The sequence below is a fragment of the Phoca vitulina genome, unplaced genomic scaffold (genome assembly GCF_004348235.1).
Source record: "Phoca vitulina isolate PV1807 unplaced genomic scaffold, GSC_HSeal_1.0 scaffold98, whole genome shotgun sequence".
NCBI lineage: Eukaryota > Metazoa > Chordata > Mammalia > Carnivora > Phocidae > Phoca > Phoca vitulina.
In genome coordinates this window covers 1,705,328-1,727,915 of record NW_022589801.1, presented here as the reverse complement: position 1 = coordinate 1,727,915, position 22,588 = coordinate 1,705,328, and the positions used below count along the sequence as shown (strand labels likewise).

General features: G+C 41.7%; 1 protein-coding gene across 1 annotated transcript in view; it reads right to left on the bottom strand.

The window, feature by feature from the left end:
* Positions 1-15,013, bottom strand: part of CNGA3 (cyclic nucleotide gated channel subunit alpha 3) — a 47,352-nt gene extending 32,339 nt beyond the window's left edge. Inside the window, exon 1 of the mRNA XM_032397382.1 lies at positions 14,938-15,013. The gene's annotated coding sequence lies outside the window, so the exon portion shown is untranslated. The remainder of the gene's footprint in view (positions 1-14,937) is intronic.
* Positions 15,014-22,588: the final 7,575 nt, after the last annotated feature.

The window sequence follows — 22,588 nt, the reverse complement described above, 5'->3', positions numbered from 1 at the left end:
TTTTTTTTTTTTTTTTTTTTTTTTTTTTTTTTTTTTTTTTTTGTGGGAGGAGGTGATTACCTCAGCTAAGAGAATATTTTTTTAGATATTTAGACAAATGGTAGGTGGGTTACGTGTACTCCTGACCTGGGCCCCTGATGGGTAGAACAGGGCAAAATGTGTGTGATTAAAGGGAACTGTTAGTTTAAGGTAAGTCAGAAGATCTTTTTTTCCCGATTGTTCATAAACATCATAATAATTGTATTTCTTTAAAAAATTACTTTAAAAATCAGGATCCAAACCAGGTCCACATACTCTGATTGGCTGATTTGCATTTTTTAATTTAAAGTGTTTTTTCTTAAAGATTGATTTATTTTAAAGAGAGAGAGAGGAGTGCTTGTGTGTGCAGGGTTGGGGGAAGAGGGCAGAGGGAGAGAATCTTCAAGAGTCCCCCCATCCCAATCTGAGCACGGAGCTCAGTGGTGTGGGGCTTGATCTCACAACCCATGAGATCATGACCTGAGCCGAAACCAAGAGTCAGACGCTTAACTGACTGAGCCACTCAGGTGCCCCTAATCTAAGGTTTTGGATGCACTTCTCTTCTTTCTCTTTTTGGAAGAAACATAATTGTACTCCAGAGTTTCCTATAGTATGGATTTTTGCCAATTCCAAATTGACAATGTTTTCTGTAAGTTAGCAGTTGTACTCAGAGGTTTGGTCAAACTTGGGTTCAATTTTTTTTTCAAGAATATTTCTTCGGGTGATTTTAGCAGCCATTGATGATCGTTGCCTGGACCTATCATTTCATTACGAGTTGCAAATTGATGTTATTCTATCATTTCTTCTCTACCAATTAGCTAACATAGTCTTAAAGAAAACTTTACTTATTATTTGGCTCTTCAGTGGTACCGTTCATACAGGAAAGTCAGGATAAACAATCCTTTCCTCTTATTTACCAATTTTTAAGTCCTGACGTCCTAAGTGATTCCCCAACTGCCCTATGAATTTTCACATTTCCTAGCCCAGACAAACTCTGGGAGAACTCACAAATGAGATCATGAAATTACAGTCAATGATCCTGAGGCGGCTGTTGAAAATGAAACCTGCCCTCCAGCCAGGGCCCCCTGAGTGTGAGGCACCTGCATATCCATTACTCATTAATGCTCAGGAGCCCCAAGAGGTAATAGTGATGCTGTCTGACCCTGAAGTCCACGTAGTGGTTTGTTTTGTTTATCACACCCACTGCAGGAGATTATAAATGCACAAATATAATTTTAATTTTCAAGCACAGGAAGAAGATGTATCCTGCCAACTACCAGGGTGACCTCGAAGTGGATCCTAGGCGTGAGTCTAAGAGTGGTTTGTGAACACGTCTCAAATGAATGTGAGTTTTCTAGGGCTTTACTGGGGAACTAACAACACATCATTTCAGACAATTCCCTCTTTTTTTTTTTACAGCATTACTAAATCCAGCATGTTTTCTCCCCCTACCCCCCACCCCCAAACACACTTATCGACTCCCACATCCCAGGCATCATGCCTGGCCCCGAAAATTATGAAGATGAAGAAGACAGGTCTCTGTCTTTGAAAGCACAAAACTGTATGGGGGAAACAGGAATGGAAATGGGGGGTAGGATACAGAGGTGCTGAAATAGAGGTAGAGGCATGGTGGGGAGCAATGGGGAAAGGGGGAGGCACTAATTCTGCCTCAGGGACCACAGAGGTCCAAGGAGGCTTCTCAGATGAGTGGCGATCACAATATTTATTTGACATTATTCAACATTTACCATGTGTTAGCCATTGTGCTGTGCACCTTTGAGGATTTGATTGTGACTTCTGTGTTCTGGTGCATATCTTTAACTTTCTCCATTGCTTTTGGCTTAGACACCTAAGTAGGCCAGGAATCTAACACAGCTCACCTGCACTCCAGTTTTTCTCATACTTTTCTCATTTCTTTATTAACTCCAAAAGATTTGAAGGCAAGAACTGTTTCCTTTTACTTAAAAAATATCCTCCTAAACACTAGCATATATACACATGGTGGGTAATAAAAAGAGGGTGGCATAAATGGATGAGGAACAGGTGAGTAATTGCAATGATGACGCTAATAATAACAACAGTATATTTACTGAGCATTTACTCTCTGCCTGGTACTGTTCTAATAACTTTAAATGTGTATTAATGCTCCATGTGCACCATGCTCCATGAATGAGTCAGACTGAACATTTCTATCTTACTTAAAAATGGATGGAACTTTATAAGGGAGAGAGCAAGTAAGCAACAAAGGAGGTCAAAACATGTAAAGCTCTTTCTTCTAAACTAAAATGTGCTTCTGAAAAAAAAAATCTTTGTTCTTACTTATGATGACTAGCTCTTTATACTAAAAAAATATTGTCCATGCTCTGTCCTTTTTTATTATGGCTTAAACGTGAAAACCAGTCTGGTTCAATTTGTGTCATTTGAAACATCATTTTCCAATCCCTAAATGTAGCTGAGACAATAAAGAGGTGCCAAGAGCCCAAGATGCATACTCTTCTGACCCATTGGAGGACTTTCTGAATTATCATTGCCTTTGGTTATGACTCTTATGCAGCCAGAGGCTGGCAGGTTCCATTAGTGAGGCACCAAGTCTAGACACAAAGCCATGCCAAAAAAACTGAAACCCCAATCAGAGGAGAGCCCCACAGGGCACACTGCGTGCAGACCTTTATTTTCTCCAGCTGAGACAGATGACTTTTACCACTTGGGGTCTACAATCTTCTCAGAAGTAATATCTCTCTGGGTTCCATCCATTTCTGTTCTCTACAACTCAACTTTCTCAGCATCTCTCTAAGCAAAAGCACTCAGCAAATTCTCAGTAAATGTGAGGTTGGACAGCCTTGCTTTGTCAAACTAAACTCCAAAGATAAGTCAATAACTCCCACACAGTCTATGTGCCTTGGAACTTTTTCTAAAGCACACTTCAAATTGCCTTTCCCTTCTTCCCCTATCCCATCTGGAAACTGCAGGATGAAAGGAAACTATCCAATGCTAAGCCACTTAATCACTCTGAGAGCTGTGAACCAGCCCACAGAACAAACACAAGGAATAGAACAGACATTACCATAGGCAATGATGAAGGCTGTGTGTTTTCAAGCAGTCCTAGGCTTATGTAAGGGGAAGACACTAGTCTTTTGTTTGAGACAAATGGCATTGTAAAGACAATATAGGTGGCCAAGGGTACTGCACTGAGAGAAGGGAAAACTGGATTCTCTTCTTAGCTCAGTCTCCAATTTGGGCAAGTGACCTAGCATTTTGGTTTCTTCATCCAATGGTGGACACGGACTTATTGCAAATGAAATCTTCCACAGAAACCCAACAAATAAAACATTTACTTGTAGTATTTTATTTAAATGTATTTGAAAACATTTATAAAGATAATTAGTGGGTACAGACCAATGGAACAGAATAGAGAACCCAGATATGGACCCTCAACTCTATGGTCAAATAATCTTTGACAAAGCAGGAAAAAACATGCAATGGAAAAAAGACAGTCTCTTCAATAAATGGTGCTGGGAGAATTGGACAGCCACATGCAGAAGAATGAAACTCGACCATTCTCTAACACCATTCACAAAGATAAACTCAAAGTGGATGAAAGACCTCAACGTGAGACAGGAATCCATCAAAATCCTAGAGGAGAACATAGGCAGTAACCTCTTTGACATCGGCCACAGCAACTTCTTTCAAGATACATCTCCAAAAGCTAGTGAAACAAAAGCAAAAATGAACTTTTGGGACTTCATCAAGATAAAAAGTTTCTGCACAGCAAAGGAAACAGTCAACAAATCTAAGAGGCAGCCCATGGAATGGGAGAAGATATTTGCAAATGACACTACAGATAAAGGGCTGGTATCCAATATCTATAAAGAACTTCTCAAACTCAACACCCAAAAAACAAATAATCAAGTCAAAAAGTGGGCAGAAGAGATGAACAGACACTTCTCTGAAGAAGACATACAAATGGCTAACAGACACATGAAAAAATGTTCATCGTCATTAGCCATCAGGGAAATCCAAATCAAAACCACACTGAGATACCACCTTACACCAGTTAGAATGGCAAAAATGGACAGGGAAAGAAACAACAAATGTTGGAGAGGTTGTGGAGAAAGGGGAACCCTCTTACACTGTTGGTGGGAATGCAAGTTGGTACAGCCACTTTGGAAAACAGTGTGGAGGTGCCTCAAAAATTTAAAAATAGAGCTACCCTATGACCCAGCAATTGCACTCCTGGGTATTTACCCCAAAGACACAGATGTAGTGAAAAGAAGGGCCATATGCACCCCAATGTTCATAGCAGCAATGTCCGCAATAGCTAAACTGTGGAAAGAGCCGAGATGCCCTTCAACAGATGAATGGATAAAGAAGATGTGGTCCATATATACAATGGAATATTACTCAGCCATCAGAAAGGATGAATACCCAACTTTTACATCAACGTGGATGGGACTGGAGGAGATTATGCTAAGTGAAATAAGTCAAGCAGAGAAAGTCAATTATCATATGGTTTCACTTATTTGTGGAACATAAGGAATAACATGGAGGACATTAGGAGAAGGAAGGGAAAAATGAGCGGGGGGAATTGGAGGGAGAGATGAACCATGAGAGACTATGGACCTGAGAAACAAACAGGGTTTTAGAGGGGAGGGGGGAGGGGGGATTGGTTAGCCTGGTGATGGGTATTAAGGAGGGCATGTACTGCATGGAGCACTGGGTGTTATACGAAAACAATGGATCGTGGATCACTACATCAAAAACTAATGATGTATTGTATGGTGACTAACATAACATACTAAAATTTAAAAAAAAGATAATTAGTGGGTATTTACCCCCTCCCTAAAGTGGAAATACTAATTAAAAAAGATATGTGCACCCTTATGTTCATTGCAGCATTATTTACAATGGCTAAGATACAAAAGCAACCTAAGTGTCCATCAATAGATACTCAGCCATTAAAAAAAAAAGAGATCTTGCCATTTGTGACAACATGGATGGACCTAGAGGGTATTATGCTAAATGAAATAAGACGGAGAGAGACAAATACCATATGATTTCACTTATATGTGGAATCAAAAACAAACAAATTAAGAAAAAAAAACAGAAAAAAACCCATAAATACAGAGAAAATCTGATGGTTGTGGTGGGAAGCAAAATGGGTGAAGGGGATTGGGAGATACAGCCTTCCAGTTATGGAACGAATAAGTCATGGGGATAAAAGGTAAAGCATAGGGAATATAATCAATGGTACTATAATAGTGTAGTATGGTGACAGATGGTATGACACTTGTGGTGAGCATAGAACAATGTATAAAGTTGTCAAATCACTATGTTGTACACCAGAAACTAATGTAACATTGTGTATCAACTATACTTCAGTTACAAAAAAATCAGTGGGACACCATGGTGTCCAGTATATTAAAATTTGGAAAAAGTACATTAAAAAACCTTAAAATGTGCACAGAACACCTTAGGGAACTCTGTGGAACAGAGCTGAAAACCAAGGCTCAGTTGATTATTACAGGTCCTTCCATTCCAAGATTTTCATGATGGAACAAAACTGTAGAGTGCAAATATTGTGCCTGACAGTCCTCTCACAGTTTGTGTGTGAATGTGATCCTACTGGAAGAAACAAAAATATTCCAGAGTTTCAAAAACAGAAAGGAAAAAGCTATATAATGTTAAAATTCTCTGGACATGGTACAATATAAATAAAAACAACTTGAGGGGCACCTGGGTGGCCCAGTTGGTTAAGTGTCTTCCTTCAGCTCAGGTCATGGTCCCAGGGTCCTGGGATCGAACCCTATGTCGGGCTCCAGCCCCACATTGGGCTCCCTGCTCAGTGCAGAGTCTGCTTCTCCTTCTCCCTCTGCCCCTCTCCCCCACTTATTCTCTCTCCCTTGTGCTCTCTCTCTCAAGTAAATAAATAAAATAAAAAACAGACAAACAAACAAACAATTTGAGTATCAGAACTTACATGAGAGGGCACTTTGAAAATTACATTATGATGCATTGATCCTTCCCAAGAATGCAAACTTGATTTAACATCCAAAATCAATCAAGGTAATACATCATATTAATTTAAAAATACTAATTAAATGGCAAAAGCCATATGATGAATGCAATAGACACAAGAAAATAATATGACAAAATCCAACATGTTTTCATGATAAAAACAATCAACAAAATAAGACTAGAAATTCCTTAAACTGATAAAAGGCATCTATGACAAAACCACAGCTAATATCATACTTAATGGTGAAAGACTGACCACTTTCTCCTAAGATCAGGAACAAGACAAAGATATTCACTCTTACCACCTCCATACAACATTGTACTTTTAGCCAGGGCAATTAGACAAGAAAAACAAAAGCATCCAGATTGGAAAAGAAAAAGTAAAACTATCTCTATTTGCAGATGACATGATCTAGAATATAAGAAATCTTAAGGAATCCACTAAAAAACTATTAGAACTAATAAATGAGTTTAGTGGTATGGCAGGATAAAAGATCAGCTTATAGAAATCAATTATATTTCTATATGCTAGCAGTGAATAATAAGAAAATGAAATTAAGAAAACAATCCCATTTTTAACAGCAGCAAAAGAGAATTAGACACTAGGAAATTTAACCAAGGAAAATGAAGATTTGTACACTGAAAACTATAAGACATTGTTGAAAGAAATTGAAGATATAAACAAATGGAGAGATATTTCCTGCTCATAGAGTGGAAGGATTAATATTATTAATATGGCAATACTCCTCCAATTATCTACAGATTCAATGCAATCCTTATCAAAATCCCTGCTGGAAATTTTGCAGAAATTGACAAATTTACATGGAAATTCAAGGAACCCCAAATAGCCAAAACAATCTTGAAATCTTAAAAAACAAAAACAAAGTTGGAGAACTCACACTTCCTGATTTCAAAATCTTATTACAAAGTTCCAGTAATCAAGATGGTGTGGTACTAGCATAAGGATAGGTATATAGATTAATGGAATAGAATTCAGAGTCCAGAAATAAACCCCCACCTTTATGATCAGTTAATTTTTGACAAGGATAACAAGATAATTTAATGGAAGAAAGAATAAATAGTCTTCTCAACAAATGTTACTAGGAAAACTGAATATCCACATGCACAATATTATACACCTATACAAACAGGAACTCAAAATGGATCATAGACTTACATGAAAGGGCTAAAACTACAGGATTCCTAGAAGAAAGCACAGGAGTAAATCTTTATGGCCTTGGGTTAGGCAATGGTTTCTTAGATATGACACCAAAAACATAAATTAAAAGAGAAAAAAATAGATTACTTCATCAAAATAAAAAATCTCTGCACCAAACAACACTATCAAGAAAGTAAAAAGGCAACCCACAGAATGGGAGAAAATATTTTTATATCACATATTGGTAAGGGTCTTGTATCCAGAATATATAAAGAATAGTTACAACTCAATAATGAAAAGACAACCCAATTAAATAGTGGACAAAGGATTTGAATAGACCTGTCTCTGAAGAAGATATATAAGTAGTCAACAAGCACATGAATATAAGCATATTTAGTCATGGGGAAATGCAAATCAAAATCATGATGAAATACCACTGTATACCAACTACAATGGCTATAATAAAAATATAGTTAATAACAAGTGTTGGCAAGGATATGGAGAAACTGGAAACCTCACACACTACTGGTAGGAATGTAAATGGTGCTGCCATATTGGAAGACAGTTGGGCAGTTCCTCAAAATGCTAAACATAGTTGTCATATGACCCAGCAATTTTGCTCTTGAGTATATACCTAAGAGAAATGAAAATATACATCTACATAACAACTTGTACATGAATATTCATAGCAGTATTATTTGTAATAGCCAAAAAGGGGAAACAACCTAAATGTCCATCAGCTGATAACTGAATAAACAAAATGTGGTATATCTACATAGTAAAATGTTATTTGGCAATGAAAATGAATAAAATACTGACTCGTGCTACAACATGGATGAACTTTGGAAACATCATGCTAAGTGGAAGAAGCAAGATGCAAAAAGCCACATGTTGTATGATTCCATTTATGTAAAATGTCCGGAATAGGCAAATCCATTGAGAGAGAAAGTAGATTAGTGGTTGCTGGGGGAAAGGGTTCGGGTGGGGGGTGGCCAGAAAAAAGAGTGACAGCTAATACCTACAGGGTTTCTTTTAGTGGTGTTGAAAGTTTTAAAATTATGTTGTGGTGATGACGGCACAACTGTAAATATTACTAAAAAGTGCTGAAATGGATACTTTAAATGGATGACTTATGGCATGTGAATTATATCTAAGGAAGTCATGTTAAATCTAATATCAAAACTTCTTTTATTTATTCATTTTTTAAATTTAAATTCAATTAGACAACATATAGTACATCATTAGTTTCAGATGTAGAGTTCAATAAATCATCGGTTGCATACAATATCCAGTGCTCATCACATCACATGCCCTCCTTAATGCCCATCACCCAATTACCCCATCCCCCCACCCATCTCCCTTCCAGCAACCCTCAGTTTATTTCCTATAGTTAAGAGTCTCTCATGGTTTGTCTCCCTCTCTGATTTCTTCCCATTGAGTTTTCCCTCCCTTCCCCTATGATCCTCTGTTTTGTTCCTTTAATTCCACATGAGTGAAAGCATATAATTTTCTTTCTCTGATTGACTTATTTCACTCAGCATAATACCCTCCAGTTCCATCCATGTCAATGTAAATGGTAAGATTTCATCCTTTTTGATGGTTGAGTAACATTCCATTGTATATATATATATCACACCTTCTTTATCCATTCCTCTGTCAATGGACATCTGGGCACTTTCCATAGTTTGGCTATTGTGGACATTGCTGCTATAAACATGGGGGTGCAGGTGCCCCTTTGGGTCCCTACATTTGTATCTTTGGGGTAAATACCCAGTAGTATAATTGCTGGGTCGTAGGGTAGCACTATTTTCAACTTTTTGAGGAGCTGTTTTCCAGAGTGGCTGCACCAGCTTGCATTCCCACCAAAACTTTTTTTAAAATGCAGAACTAACAGTATCTGCTACAAGAAACTCACAAAATATAAGTGTATTAAAGGGGAGAAGTGTCAAAATATCACATGAATAATGGTATTGATCACATATTTGAGGGCTTGCACTATGCCAGGTACCGCTCTACAGCTTTTCACAAGTCAGAACTCATTTAATCCTCACAATAACCCTATGAGGTAAGTTACTGTCCCTATTTTATAGTTGAGCATACCAAGACACACGTTTCACACAGACAGCACTATCACAAGCAATTTAGTTGTAGAGCTTGCAAAGTCAATCCCCTGCCTCTCAAGAAACAAGGTCAATTTCTGGGACTAGTAGGTATTCAGAGCTGCCTCCATCTGCCCAATAAAAGTCCAAAAGGGCAGCTCAGGGTGTGTCTAGTTGTGCTCAGACTGAGCTTTGAGGTGATGAGGGGAAATGGAGTTCAGAATTTGTGTTCTCTCTTTTCTGTGGAGTGGAGGATAGGCAAACCCAGGAATGTTCCCACACCAAGATAGAGAGGAGTCCAAGTTAGGGTTGTTGTGTCTGATTTCCCAAGGAAACCTCTGAATGGCTCTGAGGTAGAGTTCTCTCTCTTCTGAACTCAATGCATTTTTATAACACAAGAAAAGGGAAGTTTTGGTATGCCAGCTGCAGATTTTCAAGTCCTGTCTGAGAAAAAATTAACGTTGTTCCCAAGAACAGGAAGAGATTTGGGGTGAAAGAGAATGCACTGAAATTGTAACAAGGTTATCAATTATGTTACTCAACCACCAGACAGAGACATGTCTCATGCCTAGAAAGTGTCTTGGTCTTCTGCAGAGATGACTCAGAATTAATGGGACTCTGGTTTCCTCAGCTCTAAGCGTATGCAATTTCTAAGTGACTGCTTTGCAATAAGATTCAGCTGCTCAGGTTGAGATTCCAAGAGGATGAAATTGCTTTCCAGATGTTGCTAGAGCTGGAGAACCCAGATCTCTGTAGCCAGCCCTATAGATGCTATCCTCAGAATTCCATCTCCACCCCCCTCCCACTCCCCAACACACACACACACACACACACACACACACACACACACCCAGGACCAACAAGGCCAGGCAAGGTACCTTCCTTCCCCAAGCCAAAGATGTGTTTCACCTAGCCTAGCTGCAGGCACAGAGGTAAAGTGTTCTTTTTTGTAAATTAATTTTGGGGATGTGATTATAAAAGTAATGCACTGTCATTATGAAAAGTAATATGATGTTCATATCTGATTTTGAGCACTTGGTGTGTCAGGTGCTGTGCTCAGGAATTCACTCTAATTACTTCACTTACTCCTCCTAACAACCCACTGAAGCAGGTATTATAACTATTACTTCCAATTTACACATGAAGAAACAGACTCAGAATGGTTGAATAACTTGTTCAAAGTCACCAGTGGCAGAACTAGGGAACAAAAGCCTGTTTGAGTTTAATCCCTACACTGCATTGTTAAAATGCAAGAGGGAATGTGTGAAGTCCTGCAAAGGAGGGCAAACGAAGTGCTGTGTGGGCTAGATGAGGTCCAGGGTGCAATGTGTGAGGATGCAGCATAAGCAGCAAAGAGCATCACTGGTACAAAACTATCCAGAATGGCAGCACCCCAACGGCAGCCCTGTCTTCGTTAACATCATGAACACCCAGGCTGACTGATCACCCAGCATGAGCCTCTACTCCTATTTCTCCCTCACTTTCCCAGATCCAAAATCCCCAAGTCCTCTTAGTTACACCACCAACTATCTGTCCCCTCTTTCCCCTTCCATCATTCATTCATTAATTCAGAAATGGAGTGAGGGTGGGAGTCCTGGCCTCCCTCCCCAGTATTTTTGAAATAATTGCCTCACCTCTTTAATGTATCCAAGGCTTGGCACTTAGGAGGTGCTCAGGGAGTATGGAATGAATGAATGAATGAATGAATGCATCTTCTGCACTAACACCAGGGTCTTTCTAACCAACTGAGCCACCCAGGCGCCCCACCAGGGTCTTTCTAAAAGGTAGTTTGAATCATGTCACTCAGAAACTTTCAGAGGTTGCCTATTTTCTCCAGCATGCAGTCTTAGCCTGACATTCAAGACTTTTCATAACCTGGATCATATCAGCCTAAAAGGGAAAGCTCCATTTAAACCAAATTACTCATGCTTTCCTTAAGGGTGTCGCAAATTTTCTTGTCCCTCCTATTGACAGACTCACTAAATCTCACCATGGACTTCCTGTATTTCTCAGTCTCCCTTCCAGGCCAGGTGAGGGCTGAATAACAGGCTCTGGCCAGTGGACTCCTCCCATGATGCAGGGTCCCCCAATTCCTCCAAACCTCAGATGTTGCATAAGTGATGGATGGGCTAGTCCCTGAGAGGTTCCAAGTCTATATATTACCAGAGTAGGATCTATCTTCTCCTGCTCTACACATCTTTGGTCCCACTAGTCTGTCTAGAGAGAGATTTTTCCTCTTTCTCTCCAGTTGAAATTCCTATCATCCTTCAAGTTTCAACTAGAGTATGACCTCCTCTGGGAGTCAGTCACTCCCACCTCTCTCTACTCTCAGAGCACTATCATTACCTCTATTTCAGCCCAGAGCAGAGCCCAGCTGACAGGAAATATAAGGGCTTGTCTATCACACAACACTGTGAGGTCAGAGAGCATGGACTGTGTTTGTTTAATTCTGTCTCCCACTGGACTTAGCCTTTTGATTTGTACTTAGGAGTAGTGTTCACCTAATATTAATTAGGTCAGAGGAAAAAGTATTTACCCCTTGACCTCAGTGTATGCAACTGGGGATGGAAAATAAAAGCTTGACCCATCTGAACCTGGAGGGCACAGTGGTTGGCAGGGATCAGAGAAGGTTTCAGGTGAACAGGGCTCTAGGCAGGGTGTGTGTGTGTGTGTGCAGGGAGGTGCTGTTCACAGAGCCTGGTCATTGCCATCCCTCCCCCACTCCCCTAGGAAATCCGAAGCCTGTGCACAATCTGGGGGAGCTAGCAAAAAGCCTCTGCAGCTTCTAACTGTTTACCTCCTGGGTACCATGGCGACAGGAGATTGGTCACCATGGCAACCCCATTATTAACCAGAGGCAGCAACCGCTGGCAGATAGTGAATGAGGACAGAAAAGGCATAAAAACGGGTACATCAAAGACACGGGGCACACTCAGTCCTGGCCAAAGTCCCAGCTAAAGTGACTGAGATCTTGCTCTGACCAGTCAGTTACCCACAGAGCAGCCATTCACCCTCTCCTGGCATCCCGCATCCAGTAAGGACCCCATTTATGGATGAACAGAGGCTGAAGAGGAAAAGTGCGGGTGCTTGGGCATTCATGTGAAGTAAGGGCAGTTTGTGTCTTCCCCGCTCCCACCCTACTAAAGGAGCTCCCACCAGCTCAATGAAATCCCAGCTGGGTTCCCTGGCCTGGAAGAATTTCCAAGAATCCAAGACTTTGGCATACAAGACCTGGCACAGAGAGCGACAGCAATAGTAGTCACCTCCCCTCTCATTGCCCAACTTTTCACCACCCCTTCCAGTGATTTCTCACCGAGGGAGTATGTGACTTTGTTCCCAGACAATTATATTATTACCGGGTTTTATGAAAGAAAGTGCGTGTGTGTGTGTGTGTGTGTGTGTGTGTGTCTCGCACGGGAGGCGGGGGGGGGGGGGACAGTGCTGGTGGACAGTCCACAGAAAAAGTTAGGGGTCTGGACAGCACAACCCAGGTGGGAGCACCACTGCCCAGTAGTTTGGGGTACAAAGGACCATGGCAACCCCAGTTTGCCCCTCTGGAAGATTTGGAGAGGATCGTCCACTGTAGGGCTCTCTGGTTTCCAGGCGAGAGGTTGCAGAGCTTGCACGGGGAGTCCTGAGCAAGCAAATTGCTTGTTGGAGGCACCAGACCCATGGACAGAGGCCCAGGGGCAGGCTTCAGGTCCTTTCTGCTCTTCCCTCCCTTCATCCTTGGCCACATTTCTTGTCTAGCTGGAGATACCCGCTTTAGAATGACAAAGTTTAAAATCTCAGCAACAGCATAAAGCAGAGCAGTTGTGAATTGAGGAATCACAAGGGGAGAAAAAAGAAACAACCCTCCATCTCCCCAGTCACCCAGCCCCAGCTCTTGTTGGGGACTGCCGGGACAGAATCCCCGGACAGCCAGAGCATGAGGAAAGGCTCCACCAGCCCCCTTGGGAATAATGAGTGGAGGTGGGAGCTGAGCTTGGGAGAAAAGCCTGAGGACGAGGACAGAAAGCCCGTATGATTATCGGGTTAGGGGATTGCAAGGGATCAGAGGGCCTGCTGCCCTTCTCCTCAATGCCTAAGCACTAAGACCTGAGGCCCGGAATGGCCAAGATCGTGGATTATTATTTTTATCATTTAAAAAAAGAAGAAGAAGAAGAAAGAAGAGAAATTGTGATTGCTCACTTCCCTAAATAATTTGAACTCTTTACCTCCTCCTCAGCCCACCTGTCTCTGGATCCCCAACGCTGAGTAGGGTCTAGCGTAGGCAGTCCCTTAACCTGGTCCGCTGGTCGCCCTAGCTCCTGCTGCTTCCAAACAGTGGACACAACTTCCCCACGCGCGCGCGACGTGGACTCCAGGAGACTCTGCTAGTCCCTGACCTGAAGCCACAGAAATGAGGCGGCCAAAGAGCCTCTTGCAGGACAGGCGGCCATGGAGACGTGGAGCCCGGCCTCTGGGTTACGGGGTGTCTTAGGGAGGTGTTGCCGGGGTGGTGTCATGCCCAGACCCCCTACCTGTCCCCAGTGGGAGTCAGTCCAGTTCCTTCTGCCTTCTGTCCTGACAGCTCAGCCCGGCTCGGCCCAGGGCGGTTGCCGGACGGGAGTATAAGGAGTGCGATGAACTTGGGCACAGGGGCCGGCTTTGTCCTGTGATCGCAGCTGGAGGGGTGTGTGTGCCGGGGATGGGAACAGATGCCGGAGCGGGCCCTTGCTTCGCCCCTTTCTCTCGCCAAGACGTGGCTCGTTTCAGCACCGGGGACTGCGGACAGCGCCACGCCCGCATTAGTGCTTCGGCGCCCCACCGCCCTGCGCGGACTTCTTTAATTCACCTCTTGTCTGGATGGAATCAGCGACCCAGTACATCTCCCAGCGCCCCAAGAACTTCCAGCTCAAGAGCCCTTACAATCCTTACCCGCCAAAGTTTGAGTTCTCAGCGACGCGCCTCTGTCTGGCAAAGCGTCTCCTCCTCGCTCCCTCCGGGTTCTGGACAACAGCTCTGGTCTCACTCCCTCCCCAACTCTCCTGCCCCAGGACTGTCCTCTGCGGACGGCGGAAGGAGTCAGTTGCCTCCCTCTCTGTCTCTCTCTGGAAAATTCAGGTGAGGCTCTGGAGTCTCAAAGGCGGTCCCGGAAGAGGCAGAAGCCGCCCATTCGTATCAGCAACCTTTCCGAGGGAAAAGGGGGCGAGCCAGGAGCAACAAAACAGGAAAGTCTGCCTGTCAACTCTGGACACTCTCCTAACCGGGAGCCGCCACGTTGGACTCTTTCCTGGGATGTTTTACCAGTAACGTAATCCACACTGGATGAGGACACTACGAGATCTAGGAGTCTGAAGTTTAAAGGTGGGAATATATTACCCTTTTAACTCGTTTGCAATCTTAGGGAGGGTTTTAGAAATAAATCTCTCTTAGGGATATTGTGTATTCTCCTTGCAGAGATTTGTTTCCTTCTGCCACAGCAGACACCACCAGATTCCCTGATCTAAACATTAAAACCCACCAATCCAGCCAAAGGAACTTAAACCCTTTTTGGAGAAAATAACTTAACAAAGCCTCCACATTTTTCCAGACTCACTTTCCCCACAGAAACCACATATCTAAGGACACACCGCTCCATCGAGGATGAAAACATAAACTCACCTCCCCCTCACTCTTTGGTTCTGGATTGCAGGAGCAGGTCCCAAGGAGGAATCCAGCCGTCTTGTCTGGGGCAAGGTCTGGAAGCCTTTTGGCTAACACCCTTATGGGAAGAAAATGCAGGAGCAGATCCCACAGCAGTCTGAAAATGAGAGGACTTGGAGCTCATGGTATTTCCTGAATATAGCTATTAAATTGTCTGTTCATGGAGCAGATTGTCTTTAGAAGGCTTAAATTCTTGAGTTCATGCAACACTTGGAGAGATCAAGTGTATATTATTCACTGGAGAAATAAAGAATTAGAATCACACACACACACACACACACACACACACACACACACACACCCCTTAAAGAAGGAAAGCAAAACCCAGAAAAATTCTCCCCAAGGAAAAGTCAGGCTTAACTGTTCAGATTCAAGGGATACTGGTAGTGGGAATTATTCAGATTCAAGGGATTCTGGTAGTGGGAAAGCAAATAAGTGGAAGTGGTGAATCAACCAAACAAAGTTGAAGCCAGAGAAGTTGGAGGAGAGGAGAGTTCTTGTTTTATTATTTGGGTTTCTGGGAGAAACCTGAAGTGAATTTAACACAAGAGAAAATATAATTCATGAGACTATGTCTCATCAAGACCTTTAGTATCCTTAATCCAGAGACTTTCCAGCATGCATATATCAGTTACCTTCTGCAATTTTTTTTTTTTTACAGCCCCCATTGTCAGGAAATACTTCATTTTCTCTAATCCCAGTAATTTACACTACAAGTTAAAGCTGTTTCTTGTAGGAAAGGAAGGGAAGATTGGAAGCAGATGGTTATCATTTGTTGTCCAGAAACATTTCAGAGCTTCAAAAGAACCTTAAATACTGATTTGGAGAAAGAAGTAGTTACCATAAGACAATTTTAACACATAATCCTGAAAGTGAAAAATCCCTTTGGACTTTGTTTTTGAAATGCAGACCATTCCTAAAATCTGAGGGGGTGGGGAAACAAGACCTTACAAAATTAACTTATAAAATGAAATGGAGAAGTGCACTGAATCTGACAAAATGAGGTAGTGCATCCATGGCAGGATTGGGCACATAATTGGCCCTTAGGAAATGATGTGTGTGACAGTAGTTATTACTGAATAATTTTCCATACCTGAAAGGTACAGATAAACTGAGACTGAAAATAAGCAGAAAGAACATGGAGGGGATATATTTGTGAATTTGCCTGCAGAAGTCATCCAGTAGCAAGATTCTGTGCTGTCAGGAAAGAGGGTCCAGATTTGGCCAAAGATTCATGAGTGGGGTGGCCTCTGTGGATCTGTCCTATTGCTCAGGTTTCAACCGAGGTATAACCAGGTGTATATGGCACAGCATGGAAGGGACAGCAATCCTTTGTCAAGATGCAGGATACAGTCAGCACCAAGCAATCCCAGATGAGTTCATCGGTTTCTTAAGAGGTCCATGGCACCAAGAGACCCAGGAAAGGGATCCTCAGAAACCCAAAGCCTTGTGTCAGATTAGGGAGACCACAGGGGGAGGGAACCATGGAGAAGGCACCATTTCCTAATTCCAACTGGGCAGGTGATATCGGGGTGGGGGAGGACCAGGTGAATCCTTGGTTGCTTCAGCCTCAGTCAGTATTCACTAAGGAAATGAATAGGGGTCTATGTGGGAAAGAGTGGCACCCAGGCATCAGGACCTGCAGAAGACTGGACCTGGGGAACCTGGTGAGACCAGTTCTACCTGCCTGTGGTTTCACTGCCAGAGAAATAAAAGGATAAATACTAGCTGTGCCCAGCGGGATTGAATTCAAGCATGAGCATGAGCAGGTGTGGCTTAGGGGACTCCCCAGTAAGATGTAGTTTTAATTGTTTTTAAATTTTAGAAAAAGCATGATTATGGTCTATGTAGTCTGGATTTGCTTTTTCCCCCCAATATTAAGATTCAGTGATATTACTTCTAGCTATGGCTCTTTCAGGTTTGCTGTGTAAATATACAATTCATTATTTATTCTGAGTGCATATTATACATTTTAGTTTTTCCTACTCGAATTGTGGAAAATCTGCCCAGTCCAAACAAATTTCAGATGTACTGGGGACCTGATATTTATAGACTAGGCTTGAAAGGCACATAAATTGTGCCCATAGGTGGGCAACAATGCAGCCACTTCTGCTGGGGGCCATATGGTGTCCAGTGTGTTAAAGAACACACAATCTGATAAGGAGATAAGCCAGACTAGCAGATGATAAGTAGAAATGCAAACAGATAAGCCTAGTTATCAGTAAGGGGGAGAATGTGGGCTTGCTCTGGCAGATGGTTTAGATCCTTGGCAAATGATAAGGCAATTTGTAGGAATGGATTTTGGGAAATAAAATATTTATTCAGAGGTAGGTGAGGTTCGCATGAGAAGCAATGATGCATCAATTTCCCCAGCAGGAATTCTCTCAGTCAGTGCAAAGTCATCAGAGGGAAAAGGCCCCGAGGTGGGAGAAGCAGTTGTTCTCAGTTTTTAAGGCCACTTTGCCTGCTTTTCAGGCAATGAAGACGATAGTCTATTTCCCTCACCTACCTGGAAGTTGGCAAAATATAAGGAAAATAAAGTTGAATTAATGAGATTTGAAGAGTTGTAAATTCTATCCAAATATCATTAAGAGCCTAAGGAGGACTGTGGTGCCCTGGGATCTAATCTACTTTGTCCCCTGAAGATGTCCCTTCAGGCCAGCCTTGCAGGCAGTCGAGTCTGCTGCCTCTCTCTGAGAAAGTCAGGTGAGGCTTTGGAGCCTCAGAGGCTGTCCCAGAAGAGGCAGAAGCCACTTGTTCTGACCAGTCAAATCTCTATCTGACCGTCAATGACTGGAATTCCACCATCAGAACTTCATCTTTTATTTTCAAACTTTGATCCCTTTTACTTTGTTGTTGTGGTTGTTACTGTTTTTAAGTAATCTCTATGCCCAATGTGAAGCTTGAACTCACTACCCCAAGATCAAGAGTCCCATGCTCCACCCACCTAGCCAGCCAGGTGAAACTTTGATACCTTTTAAAATGCAAATAACTCCGGGAGCATAAGACTGAGGGAAGCATTTGATGACCCTGGAGACCAGTAAGGGTATGATGGTACGATAGCACGGATGCCACAGCAGGGGTATGTAGACTTGACAGGGGCAAAGGTCCAGGTGATAGATGTTGAACACCCAGGGCAAACTTGGTCCCTATCACAACTAAGCCTGGTCCTGACCCAGGAGAATCACCTGAACTTTCCTCTAAGCCTAAAGCCTTCGTTTTCCACCCATAAAGGACAATCACCCTGGGCGCCTGGGTGGCTCAGTCGTTAAGCGTCTGCCTTCGGCTCAGGTCATGATCCCAGGGTCCTGGGATCGAGCCCCGCATTGGGCTCCCTGCTCAGCGGAAAGCCTGCTTCTCCCTCTCCCACTCCCCCTGATTGTATTCCCACTCTCGCTGTCTCTCTCTGTGTGTCAAATAAATAAAACCTTAAAAAAAAAAAAAAGGACAATCACGTTTTCTAATTGTTAAAGCTGGCAAATGTGTCCTGGATCAGTGAATTATAACATGAATGTCATCAGAAGTGCTCATTAGTAGATGGGACGTGCCCTGGGATTCAGTGCTGCTCAGGTCAACATTTTCATCAAGGCCTTGGGTAAACAGATGGAGTCTTCTGTATATTTTAATATGGACAGGATGTACAGCTAACATGCAGTCAGGAAATAGAGCAAATGAGGAATGTAAATCAGGATCCAAAAAAATCTTGAGAGCTTTTAATGATGGGCTGAATATACAGACCAAGAAAAATGTAACAGGAACAAATGTAAGATTCTGTACCAGGGTCCAAAAGGGTCCTTTTAAGGGTCCAAAATAATCAGCCACCCCAGTACAGAGAGAAGAGGCATTGCTTAGCAGACCTCATTCAGTATGATGTGAAGCCTCAGGATGACATGTCTCCACAAAACCTGGCAAAAAGCTCAAGACAAATAATGCTGACTTGATAGAAGTATATCATGTAGAAAAGAGGTGAGTCTTGCTCAGCTATTCTCTTTTCTGCATACCTGGATTATTTTCATTTTGGTTGCCACATTTTAAAGAAGTGTTGCCCAGCAAAATTATATTAATAATAGAACTTTAAAATCAAGTCAATAAATTAATTTTACATTTTATGTTATGTTCTAGTTTTTCTTCACATACACATCATTCTCTTTCACAGTGATACGAATATGTAAATACAATTTGGTTATTCTATTTTTAATTGGTGTCATATCTTGAGAAATAGCTTATCTTGCTGTGTTAGTTTCCAGTGATTTTTGGTCAATGTCCAAATTATTTATCACTGGTCATGATCATGGCCAAATGAATTACATAATTAATAGAATGATTTACACAGTTATTGACCTTCTCATGTACATTTAAATTATTTCCCATTTTCCAATCCTTTAGCTGATTGCCAGGAAATACCTTTTCCTATTTTTTTGTAACTATTTTCTTAGGTTATATTCCCAGAATATATTCCAGAGATGTAAGCATCTAAATTCAAGAAAAGTTTTAGCAATTTCTTTTTTTTTTTTTTTTTAAAGATTTTATTTATTTATTTGACAGAGAGAGACACAGCGAGAGAAGGAACACAAGCAGGGGGAGTGGGAGAGGGAGAAGCAGGCTTCCCGCGGAGCAGGGAGCCCGATGCGGGGCTCAATCCCAGGACCCTGTGATCATGACCTGAGCCGAAGGCAGACGCTTAACGACTGAGCCACCCAGGCGCCCCAGTTTTAGCAATTTCTATTGCTATCAATCATTTACCAGTTCCAGCAGTTTTTTTTCAGCAACATTCTATTTTATTTTTCAAATTTCATGCAAAAATTGTACCCCATTATCGTTTTAATTTGCATCTCAATAAGAGGTAGTAAAGTTGAATGTTTTCTTATGTCTGTTTGCTACTTGTGTCTCCTCTTTGTGAATCATCTATTCATGTCCTTGGCCTATTTACATTAAAGTTGATATTTTTCCTTTCAATTTTCATGAGCTTTTTGTGCAATACTGACAGAGACTTTCCCCTGGTTTATTTGATGAAAATATTTCCCCCAGTCTGCTTGACTTTTATTTGAGTTATGATAATATGACAATATTTATTCTAGAGATCTAAATGCAAACATTTCCCATTTCAATTCATTGAAAGCCTAGAATGCATAATCTGCCTACATATATGATGTCTACTCTTTTTTGATGGTTCCATTCTTAACTCTTTAATACAATTGGTCTAGACAATTTTACCTAGAATCTCTAACTTTGAGCAATTAATTTAATGCGGGACTCAGATTCCTCATCTGATACAAGAAGGTATCTACTTGTCACTTTTATTCCAGGAATGTCTGATGGCATATTGGGTGGGTCCAATGCTTGTAGGATACTCCACTCTTCAACAACACTATGTTACCAATTCATCACCTCTCAGCTCCAAATCTACCTTTCAGTACCTACTCCACAGAACTATTTTAAGCATTTCTTTACAGTGAGCATGATGTTAAGCTTTCTCAGTAGAGGATGCTGGAGCAACACTGAAACAGGAGGGGACTATACTGTCATTTCTGGTGGCCACACTACCGAGTGAACATGTGAGAATGTCCAGTGGTGCTCTGCTTCAGCCACATGCCCAGAACACACCATTCCTTGACGATGTCCCAGCCCCAGTCCGACCTCATGGTCACCCTCGTGCAGCCCTCCTATCTGCACTGTGTTCCATCTCCCTCTGCTTCCCTAGCCCCACATCCCCCAGGTTTGATTCTTAGGACACTCTGGTGCCACAACCCTCCTGACACAAGCACCACAGCTCCAAGCTCCTACTCACACTGGTGCTCCCACTTTCTCTGAACTCCTGTGTGGTCAGCCACTGGTCATGGCTCACCCTGCCTGCATTCTGGGGATTGCTTCCTGCTGGCCCAGGAACTGCAGGTCAGTTCAGGCCTGTGCAAACCAGTAGACTTCCCTGCCATCCATTTCACTGTTATGATGCCAGCTCCAACAAGGTCTAAATGCGAACCTTGGGGAGGGGGGTCCCCCTCCCAAGTTTGTCCTTCCTTGGTTACTCTCCTTCAGCCTGTAGTGCCATGTAGACTCTCCTACATCTTATGTTTAATAATCTTCATATTAATCTCCTGTTTAAATTATGTGGCTTCTCTCTCTTGATTAGATCCACACTGATATACCAGCATATCTTATATTTTTATCTAGAGAAGAGGTCAGAAACTTTTCCTTAAAGGGCTGGATAGTAAGTATTTTAGACTTTCAGGACATATGGTTAATGTCACAAAATTCAACACTCATTCATGTGGAAGGGAGGGAGGAAAGAAGGAAGGCAGCAAGGCAGAAAGGCAGGGAGAAAGAAAGAAAAAAGGAATGAAAGAAGAGAGGGAAAGGGAGGGAGGGGGGAAGACTCAGCAAATCAGAAATAGAAGGGAACTTCCTCAAGTTGATAAAAGTCATGTTAGAAAAGCTTACAGTTAATAATATGCTTAATTTGAAATCTGAGATCAGGAATAAGGCAAAGATGTTCAGTTTTAGCACTTCTATTCAACATTGTACTGCAGGCTGTAGCCAGTACAACACAGGAAAAGAAGAAATGAAACAAATGGCATAAAGATGAGAAGATAACTGTCACAATTCAAAGACAGCATGATGGTAGAAAACCCTATCTAATCTACAAAAAATATTAGAATAAGTAAATTTAATAAGATTGCAGGATGCAAAATTAATACACAAAAATTCAACTGTATTTCCATATATTCTAGCAACAAAAAACAGAAAATGAAATTTAAGAAATGCTATTTACAATAGCATCCTAGACCTAATTACTTAAGAATAAATCTAACACTATGTGTAAGACTTGTGAAACATTGCTAAGAAAAATTAAAGACCTAAATAAATGTAAAGATACACTATATTATGGTATACTCTTATGAAATCTCAATAATTTTTTTAAAGATTTTATTTATTTATTTTTGAGAGAGAGAGCCCACAAGTGAGGGAAGGGGCAGAGGGAGAAGAACACTCCCCGCTGAGTAGGGAGCCTGATGTGGGACTTGATCCCAGAACTCTGGGATCATGACCTGAGCCCAAGGCAGATGCTTAACTGACTGAGCCACCCAGGTGCCTGAAATGTCAATAATTTGTAGATTTTTCTCACAAAATTGATTTATAAATTTCATGAAATCCCAATCAAAATCCCAACAGGTTTTATTTTGAAGAAATCAGAATCTAAATTTTATGGAAATCCAAAGAATCTAGATTAGACATAATAATCTTGAAAAAGAATAAAGTTGGAGGATTTATACTACCTCTCAAGACTTAGGATAAAGCTACAATAATTAAAACAGTGTGGCACTGGCATAAAAACAGGCTAGTGGGACAAAGTAGAAATTCCAGGGGAAAAAAACCCATGTATATACAGTCAAGTGATTAATAAAGGTGCCATGGCAACTCAGTTGAGAAAGAAAATTCATTTTTAGGAAATGGTGGTGAAACAACTGGAGTATGTATGAATATGTACAAATCCCAATTGCTATCTCAGTCCACACAGGAAATTTAATTTGAGATGAACCACAGACAGACCTAAATACCAAACTACCACCATAATGCATAGGAACAAAAAGGGAATATTTTCATGATGTGG